Genomic DNA, 20,984 nt, shown 5'->3' on the forward strand with positions numbered 1-20,984 from the left:
CAATAAGTTCAGACACAGCAAAAGTTCTTGTGTGACTCACAGTGTGTGACTTCACCTCATTGATGCAGCCAGCAACCTGCAGGATTAGACTGAAGCCACAGAGCAGAGCAGTGACTGTGTAGAGATGAACCACAAATCCCTGCTGACGAACACAGGCCAGTGTGACGGCAGCGCAGCGGCTCAGAGGAGCGGTAGCTGTAATGGGATGACGGCTGCTCCTGACACTTGATGTCATGTAAGAACGAGCAGTTTACTTACAGCCAAAAAGTCAGCGGAAAAATTACAGTCAGTCAAGTTACACCATCAACCCTCTCAGCCTCTGTGTCGTCAACAAGAAACTTGTGCCTTCATAATCTGCCATAAAAAGAGACATCATCTTGACTGCTGTGCGTCTGCCCTCCTCCAGATAAACATGTACATGTGCAAATGCTTTAGCTGTTATTAAGGACTCTGTTTGATTACAGTAGAATGGTTGGCTGTGTAATTATGAAGCAGAGAGAAGACAATCAGCTCTTAGTGTGTCAAAGTATTTATGCTGTTTTTTTTCACTGTGAGCCAGGAACACTCATACATTCATCCTGAAACCTCCTCACACAGGAAGTTTTATTGGCAGGTTTTTAAACATCCAAAAACTAGTGAGAAATGTGGTGGGTCCTGAACACTTCTGGTCATATGTATTCGTTTAATTTAAGACTTTTCAATTTTTCCTGAAAACTGAATGAATTTTACACAGTGAGAAACTTTAAGATCTAAACATCTTCTTCGGTCCCTAAAAAAAAAAATGTTATTTAAAATAAAAAAAATGATCTTTAAAAGATATCTGAACTTTCAGCAGTATGTGTATCAAACTGTGTATTTTGTAGTGTTTAAAATGTGCAATGTCAATTATTTGTGAATCGCATCATTTTGACCTGTGGACGACACATTAATTTATAATAAAGTGCTTTATACCCTTTTAAACATTTTCATTTGTGATTGACATCTTGTTTGCCTTATATATCTGATGAGCCCAAAACACAAAGAAAAGTGGGATAAATTATGTCAGACACCATCAGAGAGAGAAGCTCTGATACCGGTAAATTAACCATTCAGAAAAACCTGCAGATTTAAAACGTTCATCAGAATTAAACACTCTACACACAGAAGCAGGTCTGAAAACCTCAAACTGGCCCGACTTTGAGAAGAGGGCACATCACAGATCCTGTCTATTTAATGAATTATGTATTTAAGTGATTACAGTACTCAGAAACAGTCTGGCTTGGCTCCTGTACACATCAATACTACTGCATTGCTTGTGATTGTTATAAAAGGTACGCAGGAGGTGTCTTGACTGTTGCTCTTAATGCCACAAATATCTTGTTCAACCATAAGACTTGGAGTTTGACACATGTTGATGGATCAAAGCTTATGTTCAAATAGTTTATCAATATATGCAAATAACAACAGCACTTCAAAGCAACCTGTCCTAGAAGTTAGCTGTGAAACAAACTGTGAGTTACCTTCGCAGTTTGTTTCTAGTAAACTTAACTATTAACATCAGCCAATTTTAAGTAATTTAACTAAATTCAGTCCAAGCTTTGTCAAAACTTTCTTTTCTTTTACGATGACTGATTGTGTGTGGGGTGTTATGTCTCACATGGTTCATGTGCATGGCTACAATGGATCTGAGTTGAGACTGTTTAATTTACTAATGACCATCACTGTTGTAGTATTCTAGGTAAAATAACTGTTGTATGTTGGACTTAAATCTCAAGTCTACACATTTCCACCTATATCATCACCTGTCCATCATCTTTTTGCACTAATCCATGAGGTAAGGTGAATATTATTATTATTATTATTATGTATTATTTTTTTCATGGGTAATATTTATAGGTTCAGTTTGTAACATTCCTCTCTGTGGAGGCTGCCATGGTTTTTACAGAAGCCTAGACTCAAGAAACTAAACACCTTTTGAGTTCTTATGACAACTACAGCTACCACAGGTTCACCTTCATGTTTGAAAGGGGCGAGGTGAGGTTTATTCAGCTGCAACATGCAACTTCACCACTAGATGTTCCTACATTCTACACACCAGACCTTTAATGTGAGAATAAATCAAATGGTTATCTGGAATCTTTACAGGAAAGCCCTTATTTATTTATTTGTTTATTTATCCCATAGCAGATATAGTGTCTTCCTCTTATGAGCCTCCCTCTGCAGACCCAGTCTATCCTACCTGCTGTCATGCAGTTACACCTCTCCATCACCTGGCTGCTCTTCTCATCAGCCACCAGCAGAGGGCAGCTTTCGCTGCTCTAACTACCAGATGAATTATTTTTTGTTACTTTTTATAGTTTCCATTTTATTCCAGCATTTTCTGACAACCTTTCACATTTCAGGGTCACATACAGCTCCAAACATGTCAATGCATCACTGTCCAGCACAGAATCATCTTTATGAGGTTTAATTACACAGGAAAACTTCCACCACCCGACCAGTGAAGCTGGAGCTGGGTTTTCAGATGAAGTCTTTTTGTGGGTGTATTTGAGTTCAGTTACATAGATTTTGATTATTTATCGTTGTTCTCACTTTCTTTAAGATTTTGTACTGTAGTCATTACAATTTCCTCTATTTTGATCAGGTAACTAGTTCTATTCTCATTAAGTTCATTTGATTGGTTTAGGGTCGGTACAAACAACAATATTGTTTGATTAAATTTAGCTTAATTGTGTCATTGAATAATTGTTTAATATACCCAGGTTACTACTACACTTTTGTTGAATGAATATTCAATTATTTTACTTTAAGTTACAGGACGTCAAATCATGTATCTATAGATCCATGTCATGTTGTGACATGAAGAGATATTCAGTCTCTATAGCTACTGTTAAAAGTCTGTATCTGCCTATTTAAGCTCCAAACTAAATTTCTTTGTATAATATTTTATCCTTGCTGCTCTCGCCACAGGACAAGATATAGGCAGACCATTCTTTGGAGAAGAATGCGATGGAGGAGTCTAAGTACTGGAAAAACCACAGTCCACTTCATTTTGAGCACTTCATGTTTTTCCTGTCGTCTTTTTCGCCCGTTGTGTCTCCTGCATCCTTTGTGACAGATCTTTCTGATCTGTAGCAGTCGGAGGCATTTTCCTCTAGGGTGTGTGTATGTGAGTGTAAGTGTTCAGGGTTTGTCACTGCAACTTTAAGTGCCAGCATTCCTTGTAGTTATCACTGTGTGGATCTCATCTTCAAATCTAAAATAGAACTCATAAGAAAGCTTTTGATTCAAAGTGTGGCTGGTTCAGAAAATAATGGAGAGTGGTGTGAAGGTACACGAGTGGACAAGAGGTCCCATTATGAGAGAAACTGAAACTGTGGCAACATCTCCTTCACACTGCCCGAGGCGTGCTTCGCCACTGATCAGGATAAATTATGTTATCTAGGCTGGACTAATGGCAAACATATAACATGTGTGTTGGTTTCTGAGGGGCGCCCTACTCAGTGTTAGTAGGAACACATTAATTATTTCTTCATTTTTTTCTTCTGCCATCTCTGACATAACATTTACCATACTTTGGTCATACTTGTTCACTATTCTATTGTCTGCAATAAGTTTTATGCAAATATTATGCAAATTAATGCTGCTTATTTGAATTTTATTATCTCTCAACTAGAGTTGGCTAATGTTTTGTAGCATGAAGCTTCTCTAAAGGTTATATTCATTGTAGTATTCTAGATGCACCTTCTTCACAGCTTTCCCACTGTGGACCGACCATTTGCCAACATTTCCCAGCTGGCCTGGATATTTCATGGAACTGTTCAGGTTTCCTGCTGAGCTGTGGGACGTTTTGATCAAGTCCTGCTAACAACTACCTAACCCTCACAATTCATTGTCATAACTGCAGATAAACAGGCTTGATGACCGCTCAAAGTGCTTTACAATACAGTTTTGCCATTCACTCATTCACACACATTTATACAGTGCAGCCAAGGGCAGAATTTTATTTCTATGAGGGGTCATTTGGGGTTCAGTATCTTGCCCAAGGACACTTCAGCATGCAGATGGGGAGGACTGGTTACGAACCGAGGAGGCCGACTGGCGACCGCTCTTCCCCTCAGCCACAGCCGCCCCAATAATAATCAGGTATTTGTATTTAAGGCGATACCATCTGTGATGTTTTACTTTTACTGCTGTTCCTCAGCAGCACTGACACATAGACTATGATAACACAAGGTTGGAACATGCCTCGCTTTTCAGAACTGTTCAACTCACATGTGAGTTCAGGTAGTAAAGGTTGTCAAACAAGAGCTGAGGGCATCTCCGTTATCTGACAGGTTTATCATGAAGTAAATACTGAGCCAACATGCGTAGAGGCATGCAGCATTTTCTGATTGACTCTGTATCATTAGGAAATGGAGACTGAAGGACGGATGGTGCTCTCTAGTTTTGCAAAGTCAGCTAATTTGTTGGAGGATCAGCTCATAGAGAATGTTTACTACTGCAGTTGTGCATCTCACACACATCCACACACTCTCTCACACACACACACACACACACACACACACACACACACACACACACACACACACACACACACACACACACACACACACAGCCATCAAATCCAGCCAGTGTCTTATGAGGAAGAGTGTTCTCTGCTGTGAAATCCTATTAAGGCGTCACATTCCTCTCAGCTTTGGTTATTGTGTTTCAGTGGTGCGGCCTCATCCTCAGTCTGCTCTCTCGGTCCATTCTTTATCTCTCCATCCTTTCACATTCCGCACAGGATACAAACCATGGAGATATATAATATACATATTTAGAAATAATCTTTACACATAATAAGTATAAAGGCCTGCCTCACTCTAAAAAGCATGTTATGAGATAATCTAATGAGCACTTCATGCTCAGGCAGATCTCTTGTTGCATAAAAACTACCCTGCTTAGGAAGAGCAGTGTTGTGTGAGTGTGTGTGAGTGTGTGTGTGAGTGAGTGTGTGTGTACACAGTGTGTGTACTGTACATGTGACATGCAGTAGTGCTTTGATGGAGGGAGCTTTATAAAACATTGATAAACTCTCTCACACTGTACATCCACTAGTTTTTAATGGACCCTGCTGTTTGAAAACCAAAGTGTGTTGTCACTGATGGATACCGGTGATGTTGCTGGTTTAATGCTTAGTTTTAACTCTCACACACGTTGTAGCATTGATGCAGGAAGGAAACACCCAAGAACTTCAAACACATCACAAGGTACTCATAAAGGTTTACCCCTGATTGTCACACAGAAGGTGGTAGGAAAATGTATTTAAATGATCCTTGTCTGGTTAAGAGCAAGTGTCACACTGGACTGCGAAATAAATCAAAATGCTTCACATGAATATAGGTTTATCAAATGAAAATAACCAAAACTAAATTACTATAAAATAACTGAGATAGACGTTCCTGTGCTAAACATAAAAATAGTGGAACTAACATGATTAGTGGTTAAACCCATATGGGTAACGCACGTGGAACTTTGACCTTCCTCTGTTTCTCCTGCTGATCTAACCGTCATCTGGCTCACAGACACATGGTGGCACCAGAGAGTTTAATTCTAACACCTGGGAGCCCAATGATGAAATGTCTACTTGAAATATGTGTGTTTGAAGCGTTTAGTTTCAAACACAAAATATTATTGTTCTTGTGATGGGAATTTATTTTCTGTCTTTCCCAGAGAATAATTTGTGAACTTTAGGAATTTAGGGGGACTTGAATAGATAATTCAAAATAATTTTTCATGAAATATATTTCAAAAGGATCATAATTTTTATATACAGTTTGTATTGTATCCAAGTCAAACCAACCAATATAAACTATTGTTTTCCTATCATCATTATATAGATCCTGCTCATTAGACGTCTTTTGAGGGTCGAGCTTAATCCCAACAAGCTTCCTGTGCCTTAAGATGTTTTTCTTTATGACCTGGATGAGAGAGAATCTTAACATAGTTTTAGATTTATTTTGTCAGTAAAATTGAAAAAGTATCAGAAGAAACATAATTCTAATGTGAGACTGCAGCTCTCTCTGTGTTTGAAATGTACAATGCTCCATCAGGTAACGCTCCAACCTGCCAATAGTGCTCAGATTATTTCTGTCCTGTTTTCTAAGGATTATTTTGTTTTATTTATGTTCCTAGTGACACATGTAAAGCGTCCTTGGGTCTCTTGAAAGGCGCTATGTAGATTCAACTTATTATTATTATTATTATTTTGTCCGCAGGACCCAACCAATCAGCTCCAGGCTCTCAGCAGACTTATTTGAGCGTGTTTGTGTTTGGACATTTTATAGTGATGAGCCTCACGAATTTTCTCGACTGTACATAAACTTCTCTTTGGATACTTGACTAGCCAGGGAGTAAATGATTTAAACAGAAAGAGTGGGTGCACACTTTAAAACTGATTATGTAAGTAAGACACTGTCTCCCCTTCTCCTCCTGCTGCTTTATTGTAACCTTGACCTTTGACCTCTGTAAGAGGAACATGAGAAAGAGGGATTTCACTACTCTCTGATGAAGATGATGGTAGTTTTATAACATCTATCACTGTGTTTACCCGACTGTTCTTAGTACCTATCATATAATCTTTTCTGAGATAAAGCTGTCTTCTTCTCCAGGCTGGAACAATGAGGAGCAGGAGGCGGGGGTGGCACATCTTCTCAGCTGCTTCACAGACTTGGACCTGTAGCCTCACTGTCACGAGCTTTCCTCTGCTTCCTCCAGGCAAAGGCTAAATAAAATATCAATGGTTCAGTTATACTGGGCTGGTGTTTGGGTTGAAGTAGTCTCACATGCTGCGCTAGGTTTGCCAGCTGAGAAATCTGTTACCAACACTTTGCAATGTGATGATCATAGCTTTTGCGTAACATCCCAGCTTCATACTGTTGTTGTTCCTTTATAGAAGTATACACCACGAGCTGCAGTGTGTGAGAACTTCTGTCTGAAATAGATAAACTTGTTTCTCTGTCCCATCTCATAGAGATAATGTACTATCTAACCCTTTATGCTAAATATCACAAAATGCCGACCCATTGGCACAGTACTGAACTATGTATGTCTTTAAGGTCCTCAACCAACTACAACTTCAATGTTAAATATATTTTTATATGCACTTTCCAGATTTTGTGTTAGCTACGTAATTGTTTTTATCAGCCAAAACAACTCCTAAAAGCCACGCCCCAAAAACACATGAACGTGCACTGCTGGAAGACGACTTTTCTTTGGTTCGATCCCCATCTTCTGACCATCATCTCTGTTTTTGGCACAGTTGTCGGCTCCTATCTGCACAAACTGCCTTGACGTCTTCCTCAGCGTCTTCCATGTGTGTGGCTCATCGTTTTCATATTGTAGACGTATCGGTTTTTGTTCTGTTTTTGTGTCTCTTGAGTGTTGGAAACATCATCAACACACACACTCACTCCCAGTGAATCCTGCGGAGGACCTCCTGCTGTGCGCTCACACCAGCTCCTCCGGACTTCTCCTGCAGACTTTGTACCGGGGGCCGACTCTGAAGGCTTAACTCTTTGTGTTCACACAGATCTCCAGAGTTCAGTGCATGTCTGAAAGCAGCTTTAGTGACAGACAGGTACATTAATCAATTATTCATTCAAACATTTTCAAGCAATTTTATTTATTGATGGCTATCAGGACCTGAGGAGGATCCCAACAAATAAGATAAAGTGTTTCAGACACAACTTCCCAGACCTATCTGTCAGTATTTCTACATGTTTATTATATTTGTGGATCATATTTAATACTTATGAATGCATGCTTTGTGTGAATGCACCGACATGATTGCTTGTCGCCTGTGCAATGACTATGAAGAATTGTAAATAACATTGACCCTGAAACCAAGTCTTAACACAGCAAAAGCCTACCTGTGGGGACCTCATCTTTTATTGTCCCCACAGAAACACTGTCAGCATGGGTTAGTACCATAGACTGTATATAAAGATAGTACTAGATAGTAATAAAGTTAGTACTTGTTCTGGTCCCCACCGTGCAGTAGAAACAAAACCACACACAAGCTTGCTCTCTCTCTCTCTCTCTCTCTCTCTCTCTCTCTCTCTCTCTCTCTCTCTCTCTCTCTCTCTCTCTCTCTTCTCTCTCTCTCTCTCTCTCTCTCTCTCTCTCTCTCTCTCTCTCTCTCTCTCTCTCTCTCTCTCTCTCTCTCTCCTCCCCTCTCTCTTTGGTGGGAGGAGCTTACTCAGTGCCGCTGCTGGGACTTTGTCAGTCTCTCAAACGCAGCGGGCGAGGCTCAGTGTGTGTGAGACTCGTATTGATTGATTGTCTGATTAGACGAACAAACAAATATCCGTATTATCAGGAGCGGGAGGAGGCGGAGCGGTAAGTGGAGTAAACACGCGTGAGTGTGTTGGAGTGAGTGTGTGTGTACACAGTGTGTGTACTGTACATGTGACAGGCAGTAGTGCTCTGATGGAGGGAGCTTTATCAAACTTTGATAAACTCTCTCGCACTGTACATCCACTAGTTTCTGATGGACCCTGCTGTTTGAAAAACAAACTGTGTCGTCACTGATAGTTTCTTAGATGGATACCAGTGATGTTGCTGCTATACCAGTGATGTTGCTGCTATACCAGTGATGTTGTTGGTTTACCAGTGATGTTGCTGCTATACCAGTGATGTTGATGGTTTACCAGTGATGTTGCTGCTATACCAGTGATGTTGATGGTTTACCAGTGATGTTGCTGCTGTACCAGTGATGTTGTTGGTTTACCAGTTATGTTGCTGCTATACCAGTGATGTTGATGGTTTACCGGTAATGTTGCAGAAATATCAGTAATGTTGCTGATATACCAGTGATATTGATGGTTTACAAGTGATGTTGCAGTTGAAGTTGTCTCCCAAAAGCTATTATATAGCACAGTCACACTGGATACCCTGACACCGTTATAGTACTTTTACACTGACTCTGTTGAGATAACAGCAGTCTTTAAAAGTAATAAAACAGATACAGTGCTGCCTGCTGCACATATGTGGATTTGAAATATGTTGTTCTTTAATTTGCCAACCAGTTTCTCCTCCAGGACCTGACTGAGTGAAACCACTATCTGAAGCAGAATGAAAGAGCAACTAATACTAAAGTCTGTTCTCTGTATTCTCTCTGTATCCACTTCTATGGAGTGTCATACTTAACAGTGAGTAATGTTAGACGCTGAGAGACAAACACAAAGTAAAGACAAAACGTGAATTGCGAACAGGAATCTAAACATTAGTGCAACATTTGCAGCAGGGGGCGCTGAGCAGTTGAGTCTTGCAGGGACGTTTTAATGTTTTTTCAATACGTTCAAAATACATAATAATCACTTTTTCTATTTATGTGTTACAAAACCATTTTGATCATTATTAGTTTAGAAAACATGTGACAACAAGTAACTGTATCTGCTCATAATATGTTTAATTTAACTACATAAAAGAGAGTTTTTTTAGACAATATGATCAACTACATGATGTTGGTGATTAATCTGGCAAGAAAATCTATGTTTTGGAAGGCATTGTTTATTTACTAAATAGAGTTTTCTTCCTAGAACGATGTTCTTCTCGAACGGTAACAATTTTTAGTTAGAGTTAGTTTGCTGTTGTATAAACGTCTGTCACAGTCACCCAGTCATCCTAAATCCAAGTTTTACATAAATCACCTCGGATTGTTATAGAGTTTTGAATGCTTTTTTTATTAGTCTCTGAAACTGTGGTGACAGGAGGGGCACTCTGCAGTGAATCAGAATTTATAAAAGTGTTTGTCTTTGATGAACATATGTAATAGTAAAACCTGAGACTTGATGGTAATGTCGTAAAGAGAGCAGTTACTAAATGAGATATTATACAGGCCTGTAAGTCTAAACCACACATCATTGTCATCCAGAGACCAACATTTTTGAATTTGTGCAGGCAGGTAAATTGAAAAGTGCTGGCTGAATAGACAGAGACTGTGCTGCTCTCTGTAGTTTAGGCATCTCTGATGCCCTGCTGCATTGTCCCTGCTCTTTGTTTTCATATTTCATTAGGCGAGCTAGCAGCATGTAGCGTCACCTTCAATTATCCTCCCTGTCAGTGGAGCGACAGTGGCTGTCTGCTGGCTTTAGTGATTATAGGCTTCAGGGGACAGGTAATCAGGTCATGGTAACACTGTCACCCTGTCAGACTGCTCAGACTCCTCAGACCACAGGGAGCATATGGGACGGGAGAACTCCACCATCTTCACTCAGGGTTTTCTTACCAATCTTAGGTAGACTGATAATGTTTGATGTGAAGTGCAGCACATTTCATAACAGTTTAGTGTAATGTGATGGTGTTTCTTTTGAATTGTGTTAAGTTCATGTATGATGTTAAAGACGCACTTTCTGTATGTGTGAGTCAAAAGATTTGGCCTGGTTACCGGTAACCGCAGGTGGGGAGTTTATTATTGTCAATTTAAGCATGTTAACATTCTGACATACGCATGTTGCTCAGAGCATTGCTGTGGTAGCCTCACGTAACTGTTAGTGTTGCTGTAGATTCCCAGTTTTGTTATATTAACAGTGTATTACCATGAAACAATGATCCCACAAAGAATAATCTCCTGACTCTGCACTTCAAGCTCATTGTTTTTTGTTATCTGATCTGAACGTTACTGACTGGTTCAATCTTTCCACTCTATCAATGTAGATCTCAGCTACCGTAAGCAACTATCCATCATCATGGACTGGATATAAATATGCCAGATTTTTCTTCACTTCCTCGCACTATCCAGCAATGAAGCCAGAATATCCCAGATATGATTGCTGCCATCTTGCACATTTTGAACCAGTCTGTGCAGTAGTAAATTGGGCCACCAGGTTTCGCTGATACATTCGCTCGACCAGTCTCAGCTCAATCCTGATCTTTCACCCTGTTTTCATAGCACAATCACAGAAACCATTTAGGGGAAAAATTGTTTGATGTGTACTTTGACTTTTTAAGTTTGGTCCATGTCCATCCACTAACATGGAGGAGGTGGGATTTATGACCTATACTGCAGTGCAGCCATCCACAAGGTGGCGATCGAGATGCTTTGCTTGGAAGGCACTTATGTTTGTAAACATTCTATGTCCACCACCAAACCACAGACAGTCAAAGTTATCTACTAGCTAGCTGCTGGCTGACATTCAGACTTGGAGTTGGTGGGGACTTTAAACAGAAACACAACTTCATAGTCGCTGCTTTGCGTGTCAATGGGCAGCTGTCGACACATCCATCAGATGAACTTGAAAGGTGATGATTTGTTGTGTTTACAGCTTCCCTAAATGAAATAATGTTGCTGGAGAATAGGCTTCATAAAATTTTTAAGCTAAAGACATTTAAATGGCTCCTTTTTATGCTCCCTGTGCAAATAATCTTTCATGGTCCCGTTTTATGGTGCAGGCTCATCAAATTATCTGGATAACTTTGTTATCATTCAAGAGTAAAACCCATAAACGCTTGTGTTGGAAGTTGAAAAAGCATTGCACATGAAATGTGGCCGAGTCACACACACTTGATCACATTAGGACTTTTTGTGGGGGGTGCTCTAAAATCTCTAAGGTAAATCACAGACTATGTATTACATTGAGTACTGTTCATTGCACAACCCTGTGCATTGAGGGTAGACACACACACACACACACACACACACACACACACACACACACACACACACACACACACACACACACACACACACACACACAATGCTCAGATTACTGTAAATCTGATTCAGATGTATCTTTATTGTTTATACATATCAAGGAACAAAAGTTCCATTAATAGATAGGTCAGCATACTCACAGACACAAAATGATCCATCCCTGGGGTTAAAATAAACAGGAAAATACTATGCTGCATACAGTATAATCTAAACCTTCAGCATTTACATAACAAGTAGAATATATTTAAAATGTGCGTTAATAGACATTTCAGTCTATCTGCCAAAACGAAACAGGACATTTTCCCAAAATTGGTCATCGTCCACTGTAATGGTTGGCCAGATGTCTGATTTAGTTTCATGAGAATTTAAAACTTCACTCTGTCCTAATGTAATGTAGCTGGAAACATTCCCAGGATCCTTTTCCATTTAATCAAATGCACTTGGTCTTCAAACTGGAGAAATATGGCTCCACGTTTTTCAGTGTTGGTGAGTGTGTTAGTCTTTGTTTTATGGCATTCTGGTTATTGATAGGGTTGAGATTAGCAAACTACTCAAGTGATAGGTGAGAATAATGACACTTGATGTCATGGTGACAGAGGTTTAACTTTATTTATATCACACATATAAACCAAAAATATTTTTTTTAACTCAGACATCATGTAGAATAAAAGGGAAAAGATATTTCAACTGAACTCGGAAACTACACAACAACTGAACCTGGACACTAAAGGAATGTTCGGTTTGGTAAAGCTGCCCTTGGGATAGAGACTGCAACTTGAATTTAGTGACATCCTATAAGGGTATGGGCCATTTATCTGAAGGGGACACGTTGAGGAAATCGAACCTGTTACCAGTAACGGGACAAGTCTTCAACCACTTGCCCACCCTGTCATCTATAGGTTGGTTTGTGTGGCTGTGCGGAGCCCACGTGTTCCCCCGCGGTATTTGCCCCCCCTCCTAGTGTCCCTAATGATAGAATATGTGGTAAACAGAAATAGCAACACTTGTGAAGCACAGGCTTCTCTTTTTGCACCACACGCTGAAGACATAGAGGCTGCACTGTGTGTGTGTATGTTTTATTGAGAGCCTATTTGTCCTCTGTGACTGAAGGACTGACTTCGTTTTTTTCTGGTCAATTACACGGCCTGCTGTGGAGGGCCCAGACCGACGCAGGCTGCCACTGTGTGGACTAATAGGTTTCTCATCCACCTTTATTAGCTGCGGCGATGCCTGGCTAAACCAATCACATGCTGTGTCACAAAGAGCAGAGAAGACGAGAGGTTTAGCTGACTCTTCCTGCCGCTCTGGCTTGTTACCAGTCTGTGCTGATGCCAACATCCAGACTGATGTGATTATGGAGCAGCACAGACTCATTTTAGTTCTGTCTGCTGCACTTCAAGTAAAGTTTTTATGACACACGTGGAATATGGCTCCTCTTTGTAATTACGTAGGACTCACTTTATATCTGTTTTAGAGAAATGTACTCTGATGATTTCATCACATCATTAGTTACAGATGGACTTCATACAAACACTTGTCGTGGCGATGTGTGATGACTCACGTGTTGAGAGAAGCAGTCAGTTCTCGGTGTGAGAAGTGCTCTGAAGAGGTGATTACTGCTCTCCTTAAACCTCCAGAGTAAAAAACATCCTTTTCCAATCCCAGCAGAAACCGTATGTCTTCTTCAGCTGCTGATTCGACTTTCACTCATCTAGCATTTCACTGAATATTCTCTAAAATGCTCATAATTCCTCACTGGCTTTCTTGATTCAAATTACTCGGAGACGGTTTTGAGGGGTCAGGTGAATTAAATAAAATACATTTATATAGCTAAGATTGGAACTCCTCTCCTCTCCTCTCCTCTCCTCTCCTCTCCTCTCCTCTCCTCTCCTCTCCTCTCCTCTCCTCTCCTCTCCTCTCCTCTCCTCTCCTCTCCTCTCCTCTCCTCTCCTCTCCTCTCCTCTCCTCTCCTCTCCTCTCCTCTCCTCTCCTCTCCTCTCCTCTCCACTCCTCTCCTCTCCTCCCCTGCAGTAATCATGCCGTTGCTTGTCCGTCCCAACCAGCCAAACCTCTGGCTTCCTGCTGTCCAGCCGCTGGGCCACACACCCGCATGTCTATATCTAAAAATGCCCAGAAATTACACTCAATAAATACAAGAATCAAATAAAACAATTTCCAAATATAAGAATTACGATCTGCTCTCCTGCAGTCACATAAAACTGCCTTTGTTTCTCCCAGTAAATGGGTTTCCCTCCACCCTGCCAACTTAAACGCCAATATTGGGTCAATGGCAGCGTGGCTCTGTTTAATTAAACTCAGTGTGGATTTGTAGAGACAGAATCCAGACCAGAGAGTGGTTTGGGTCTGCTCAGCCTCCCAACACGGTCCTTATTGGTGCCAACACTTCATAAATGCCAACTGTACATGGAGACACTCGCTCCACACTAAGCAAGTTGGTCATATTGGATCTGGATTATGTTTGATTAAGTGGCTGACTGACCATGAGCTTATAAATCATTACCTCCACCGAGGAGGTTATGCTTTCACTCCTGTCTGTTTGTCTGTTTGTTTGTTTGTTTGTTCGTAAGCAGGATTACACAAACACAACTGACCAGATTTCCATGAAAGTTGGCGGGGGCATGTAGTACGGGTCAGGGAAGAAGACATTACATTTTGGTGTAGATCCAGGGAATTGTTATTGCTTTCTCTAACATTTTGGGATAGGGCATTTTCTGATGTTTTTCTAGTGAAGAATTCATTGGTCTTGATGAAACCAAAAAATAAACATTTGGTGCAGCTTGATCACTTTTAGGGGGAGATTGTGAAGCCTTGTGCCATTCTAGATATGACAATGTCTCTCTCCCATCCTCCACAAATCCTGAGATATATCAGCTAAATGGGATAATTTTTGTACAGCTTCACATACCTCAAGTTGTATCTTTCATAACATGATAGTACATGATATCTTGTTTGCACACTAGCCTGGCTGTTCAGTCTGATGTGAAGTGCTCAGCAGAAGCACCAATGTGATCTCACTCGTCTTTCAGCAAATATACACTCTAATCCCAGGTGGCTCAGAGACTGTTCGGGCGATCTCAGCTGTAATATCTTCCCTCATGCCAGCAAATCAATGAAAGAGAAATAACTGCACCAGGTTGACATTAGCTTCATCTTTCCTCCCCCAGAAGAGTCTGGAGTCAGGATGGACGAGCTACCAGCTGCTAGATAACATTAACCAAGTCTGATACCACACAGACATTTTGATGAAGTTATGTTTTAATAAAAAAAAGCTTTGTCAGTATTTGCTGCATTTACAACCTCTGTCAATGCCATCTTTATGTCATCACTGATCCTTTAAGTGATACTGAAACTGCTTTAGCCTTGAACAGCGGTTGTTAAAAAGGTTCCCTTCTTCACAAAGAAAGACGTGGAACAAAGTAAATACTCCAGCTGCAGCACCCTGTCAGTTTTATGTGTGGGATGGATCAGCTTTCCATGCCTGACCTTAGAGGAGTGTGCCGTGGTTTGTGCATTAGAAACTCTCACTTCTTACCTCTCTATTGATTATGATATATGGCTTGTTTCAGTTTCAAACACAACAAATTCATTTCATTTTGCCTTATATAAACATAGTTGTATATATTATATAGACATATAGGTGAATTTCTATACCTTTAGTGGGGCACATACTTCATGGATGTCTTGTCTGAAGTGTGTCTTACAAGGTTTCATTACCGCAGTATCCAGTATGTATATAGATGTATATGTATCCACCGACGATATGGGATGAATGCATATAGAAGGGCTTGTATAATAGCTCCAACTGAACTCTACTTGTCCTGTACATACACTCACTTGAAAAGGAGTCGACTGTTTACTCAGTAATCTCACAGAGGGAGATGGTAGTGTTGGAAAGTGTGTGTGTGTGTGTAAGGGGGAGTCAGGGGTGGGGGTAGCAGATTGCCTGGAGGACCCTCAGGATAGAGGTTTCAGATCTACTTACCATCTCTTCACAACATTAAAAGGAAGATATTACTTTGCTGAAAGCACAGAATTTCAATGAGAACAGGAACAAACAAAAATGTTAAGGAATTCATTATAATATCATTTAGTGGATCAAAAGATTGGGCTGTGGCGAGAGAGAAACGGCTCAGTGGAGTTATGTTGCTCTGCAAACTCATCTGCAACGAGCTCAGAGCAAGAGTGTAGAAAAGATTGGTTTTGCAGATCTACTTCATATATTGTGTATTGTCAATGTCTGCTGCCTTGTCACTTAAACATCTCCAGTGACAAAGAGCTACAGGAAACAGAAAACAGCATAGGGTGGTTGACAATACTGTCCTAACACTGCTTCTTGGCCTTAGTCAGCAGGTTTTTTGTGGACTTCTCGAGCGCTTTTACCCATTTGATTGGAGTAGAGCCGCTCAGGGTGAATGTTTATCAGCACCTTGTCGTCTGAACATTGTCCTTTCTGGTGGGTAGGAATCACATGGCCTGAATCAATGGTCACCTGAGCTCTTCCAAATAATTCTCCACAGGAGCCTCACATGGATCTGTTATCTCTCCCGTACTTTTCACCTTGTACATGGACAGCGGCAGAAACCAGGACAGTGGATGCATCAAATACTTCGATAACATTGTGTTATGTATGGCACAGAATCTGAACTGTCTTGGCCTCAGAGCTTCAAATAGTACAGGACACAACATGCTGTCTAAATGACCAGTTTTTAAAACAAGCCGGCTTCACCCTGGTCTGGTCTTTACCAATATAGAGAGACATATTTATCTGACTGGCTTCTGAGTTTCATGCCCATATAAGCTGTAAAAGTGATCCAACTGTGAGCCACAATATTGTCTGGAAATGGATCTTGTATCTTTTTAGTTTAAAGCCTTGTTTTAGTTTAGCCTTGAAGCTCGGATTAAGTTTAACTTTAATGACAACAATCATAATGTTATTGTTACGTAGAAGAGTTCTCACATGTATTTCTATCTGTGAAGAAATGGGTGGAGGGTTGGTAATGTACAGTAGACTTTCATGACTTGGTCAGGAGTAACGACTGAACACTGGTGGCTAGATGCGAAATGGGCTTGAAACCCAGTGTTCACATGTGAGTGCATTTCAGGGTCCTGGACATGAAGTGGTTTGGGAGCAGCTGCAGTTGGAATTGGAAGCTGGGGGTGCGCGCTGCATGATGACAGTCTGGAAAAAAGATATATAACCACGACAATGTCATTTCACCTCAATCCATGACCACGGCAACCCACTGCTCTAGCTTCGCAGGAAAACGAAACAAAAGTATTGTGTCAGTATTGAAAGTTCAGTTAAAGCCAGAATATTGTCTTTATGAAAAGAACAGAGTGTGACGCATATTTTACTGGGCAGCTTGTTTTTCAATCTGTGTTGCAGGCATGACATCAGTGTCTCTGTGTTGAGACAGGAAAATCTTATCCCGCTGTCATAAAAGCAACACAATAATGAAATGACATCACAGCGGGCCAGTAATTAAATGAACAGACATGCTGTCTTGGTGTTTTTTACTAGGCTGGGAGATTGTGAGTAACATTGCAGCATGCTGGAGAGTAGGGTGTTGATGAATGAAGCTACAGACGTGTTGTGTGGGACATTTACAGACATAAAACCATGTTTTCTGTAAGAACAGGTTTATTATTGTGGTCTACATAAATGTATGTAACCCTGATTTCTCTCTTATACAGACTCATATTTAACACAGGATCCCAGTTTGCTAACTGAGGCTGGTGTGGCAGATGACAGTTTAAAGCCATCTAATCTGTCTGGCCCTCAGCCTGACATTAAATGGCCGGGCTGCTGGTGGAGGGACATGACTTCAATTATTACATTTCAGTCAAAAACTCATTAGCTCAGTGACCTGCACAGCAGCACAGGCCAGTGTCGATACTCATGCTGCATGATACCAGGGGCTAGTCTGTCTGACAGTGGGTGAATTAATCACAGTCCATGCTCCTGCTGTGCCTGGCAGCAGACAACAGCAGCACTTGGTTTCCTTGCTGTTAACAACATGTTTCTGTCTCAATCAGCTGCAGAAAAGCTTGAAATCAGGAACTGTTTCGTCATTGTGTTGATTTACAAGGAAACTAATTTGCAGCCTTTGCTGAGGTTTGTGACGTGCTGCTGTAACTTCTGCTCATTCAAAGGTTGCTCATTGTGCCAGAGCATCATTAGCATGAGAAAATGCTAATTTCATCGCTCTTGCTTTAAAGTTGCTGCAAGTCCATTATGTTTTTACATAAATTGTCATTCGCTCTCGTTACATCAAAGAAAACTAATTTTCACAACTGGGCATGTGGGGAGGGTCGTACAGTAAACAGGGAAGTGTTAAACACTTCAGCCAGTAAACAAGTCTGAGCTCCCTCCAGCTCCCTCAGGGAGCAGGTCCACCACATATCCTGCCTGTTTACCATGAATAAGTTCCCCCAAGAACTTCTTATAAAAACTCCCTTTATGAGAAACTTCAAAGAATGCCCAGGATTGCCGGGGGGGAGGAGGAATCTTCTATCAGTCCGCCTCGTTATGCTGCGAGCAATCTCTCCCTGCTGATGGCTACAATGCAAATAAGATGCCAGAGGAAGAAGGATGAGATTGAGCAAAACTGCAAGGAGAGAAGAGCAGGGAGATGAGAAAGCTGCTGGGAAGGTAAAGATATGAAAAAAGAACATAATCTGTGTCATCAGTCTTTAACACTATTGCAAACAACCATGAAAGAGAAACACTTTAATCTTTCAGCAAATGGCGGTGAATCTCACCATGGCTGTTTCCACACTGATAACCGAGATCAGCTCCGTGATCTACAGAACCAAAAGGAGGTTCACTCTTGCACATGTCATAGACAGTGGTTTCTTTATTCCTCCAGTAGCAGAATATTGGGGTTATCTAGTGGTGCATGCTGGGTCCCATCAGCTTGAAGCCTTAATTGATTCTCTGTTGGAGTGACTGGAGCAGAGGTCAAAGTGGGGTCAGTATAATTAGCGATGAACCCCTTGTCTTTAATGAGGAGGGGGGATGAAAGGGTTGCCAATTACTCTGGGCAGTTTTGCACTAAAAACAACCTGGTGCTTTTAAGACCCAGCCTGATTAACCTTCACCAACTCTTAATTTTGTTAATTCTTTATATGTGGCAATGTTAAAAGGGAAGTTTTTAATTAGAGCGCACAATAAAACTGTTATCAGGACTGCTAGTTCACCTCCTTTGTTAACCAGTTCTTGGGGTTATTGGGGTCACCAGACCAGTATTAGAGGGGCCCTGGCATTATGGATGAAATGCATGAAAGAGTTTACAAACCATTATTATTAATGGAATGATTGCTCCAGTGTTTCCAAGGTACAAAGTAACACTGACAATTAGTTAAAGTTAAAAAAACTCTCAGCATGTGTATAAGTCTTGAAAAGCTAATTAGGAGCAATTAAAGTCCATAGGAAGCTTCAGTCACAGTGTCTTTATTCCTATATTTACAGTTTCTCCAGCAGTTTGCTCTTTATCTCATGAAAGGTGACGCCAAACTGGTTCTGAGCTGCTTAAGTGTTCGCTTTATCTCGGTCATCTCTGTTGCTACTTGGTTGGTTTGGTTTAAATAAATATTTTGCCAATGTTAGAAAAAACACTTATTTGCCTTTTTTCTAATTCAATCAAAAGCATGAACAGTAAATATGACGGTAACCAGCAGCTTAATAGCTGCTGGTTACCGTCAGCAATAACAAACTTGAAGTTGAGAACAGCACGCCTGGCTCATTACAAAGGGAACAAAGGCAAATTATGAGCCAAAATTGTGTCAATGGACAAAACCAGACTGACCATTGGCTAGCTATTGCTAAACTATTGTTTTAAAAGCTCCAGAAGTTTACATTTAACTGAAGCCAAATCTTCAAAGTGTAGGTGACTGTGGACAGATTGAGTTCTACAACCAACCGACCAACTGTCAGACTGATCAACCAAACAACCAACCAACCAACCAACCAAAGTTTATAATTATGGGGCTCTTCTGGTGAAATTTGGGGGGGAAATATATTAGGTGACCACAACACTATAACCCGTGGAGCGAGATAAATACCTCGGCCACAAGTTATGATCGGTTCCTTACTAACAAGACCTGTAGAGCTGAAATGAAGAATCCTCGTGGTTGAGAGATAACATCTTTCACTTAATCACATGATGTAGCCTCTACAATGGGCTTTAGTTTGACACACACTGTCTGCACTGACTCTGAGGACACTGTGGTGGAGATATTTGCAATTAGACAAGAAAAACATATGGACCCATTTCCTTGCACCATGGCGTGTAGGGTGTCTGAGGGATTTTTGTATTGTGGTGACAGGATGGGACTGGACCATCTGGAAACAAGGAGAGATTGAGATGTACTGGGTGTGTTAGTGGTGGGGATCGACTTAACCCACCAGACATTTTTTTTAAATTTCCCTTATCCTTCGTTTATCTCCTTTAGGGAGAGTGTGCACGGCGCAATAGCGAAGTGTAATTTTGGTGAGGGCTATTCGAGAGAGAGAGAGGGAGAGGAGAGGGAGAGAGGTGAGCTGTCACAATAAGGTAAATATGTAACTATCTCTCCCCCATTCGGAATAAATATCTTATTTCAAAGGGTAAACCTACTTAAAGGAAAAGATATAAGTATAAAACATTTTCTGGTTATCCTAACACACCTGATACATCTCTATGTCCCCCCGTTTTCAGATGTGCCAGGTGCATCCTGTTACCACAATACCAAAATCCCTCAGATACGATCCCTGCACACACAACCTCTGATTAACCGCAATGTCCTTGGGTTGAACTGTTGACGAATAACTACAACTAACCAGCCACCCACCCACAACCAAACATCCATAACCAAACATCCACAACCAACCAACCAAACAACCACAACCAACCAACCAACATACCAACCAACCACAACCACAACCACAACCACAACCACAACCACAACCACAACCACAACCACAACCACAACCACAACCACAACCAACCAACCAACCACAACCACAACCACAACCACAACCACAACCACAACCACAACCACAACCACAACCACAACCACAACCAACCAACCAACCACAACCACAACCACAACCACAACCACAACCAACCAACCAAACAACCACAACCAACCAACCAACCAACCAGCAAATCAAACAAAAACAACCAAACAACCACAACCAACCAACCAACCAACCAACCAGCAAATCAAACAAAAACAACCAAACATCCACAACCAACCAACCAACCAACCAACCAACCACAACCAACCAAGGACAACCACA

At 41.0% G+C, this 20,984-nt stretch overlaps 1 protein-coding gene across 1 annotated transcript in view; it reads left to right on the plus strand.

Moving 5' to 3' along the window:
• The first annotated feature begins 8,294 nt into the window (after nucleotides 1–8,294).
• LOC132998656 (myocyte-specific enhancer factor 2A-like) overlaps nucleotides 8,295–20,984 on the plus strand; it is a 38,139-nt gene continuing 25,449 nt past the window's right edge. The window contains exon 1 of the mRNA XM_061068385.1: nucleotides 8,295–8,364. The gene's annotated coding sequence lies outside the window, so the exon portion shown is untranslated. The remainder of the gene's footprint in view (nucleotides 8,365–20,984) is intronic.

This window comes from Limanda limanda, chromosome 3, assembly GCF_963576545.1.
Source record: "Limanda limanda chromosome 3, fLimLim1.1, whole genome shotgun sequence".
Taxonomy (NCBI): domain Eukaryota; kingdom Metazoa; phylum Chordata; class Actinopteri; order Pleuronectiformes; family Pleuronectidae; genus Limanda; species Limanda limanda.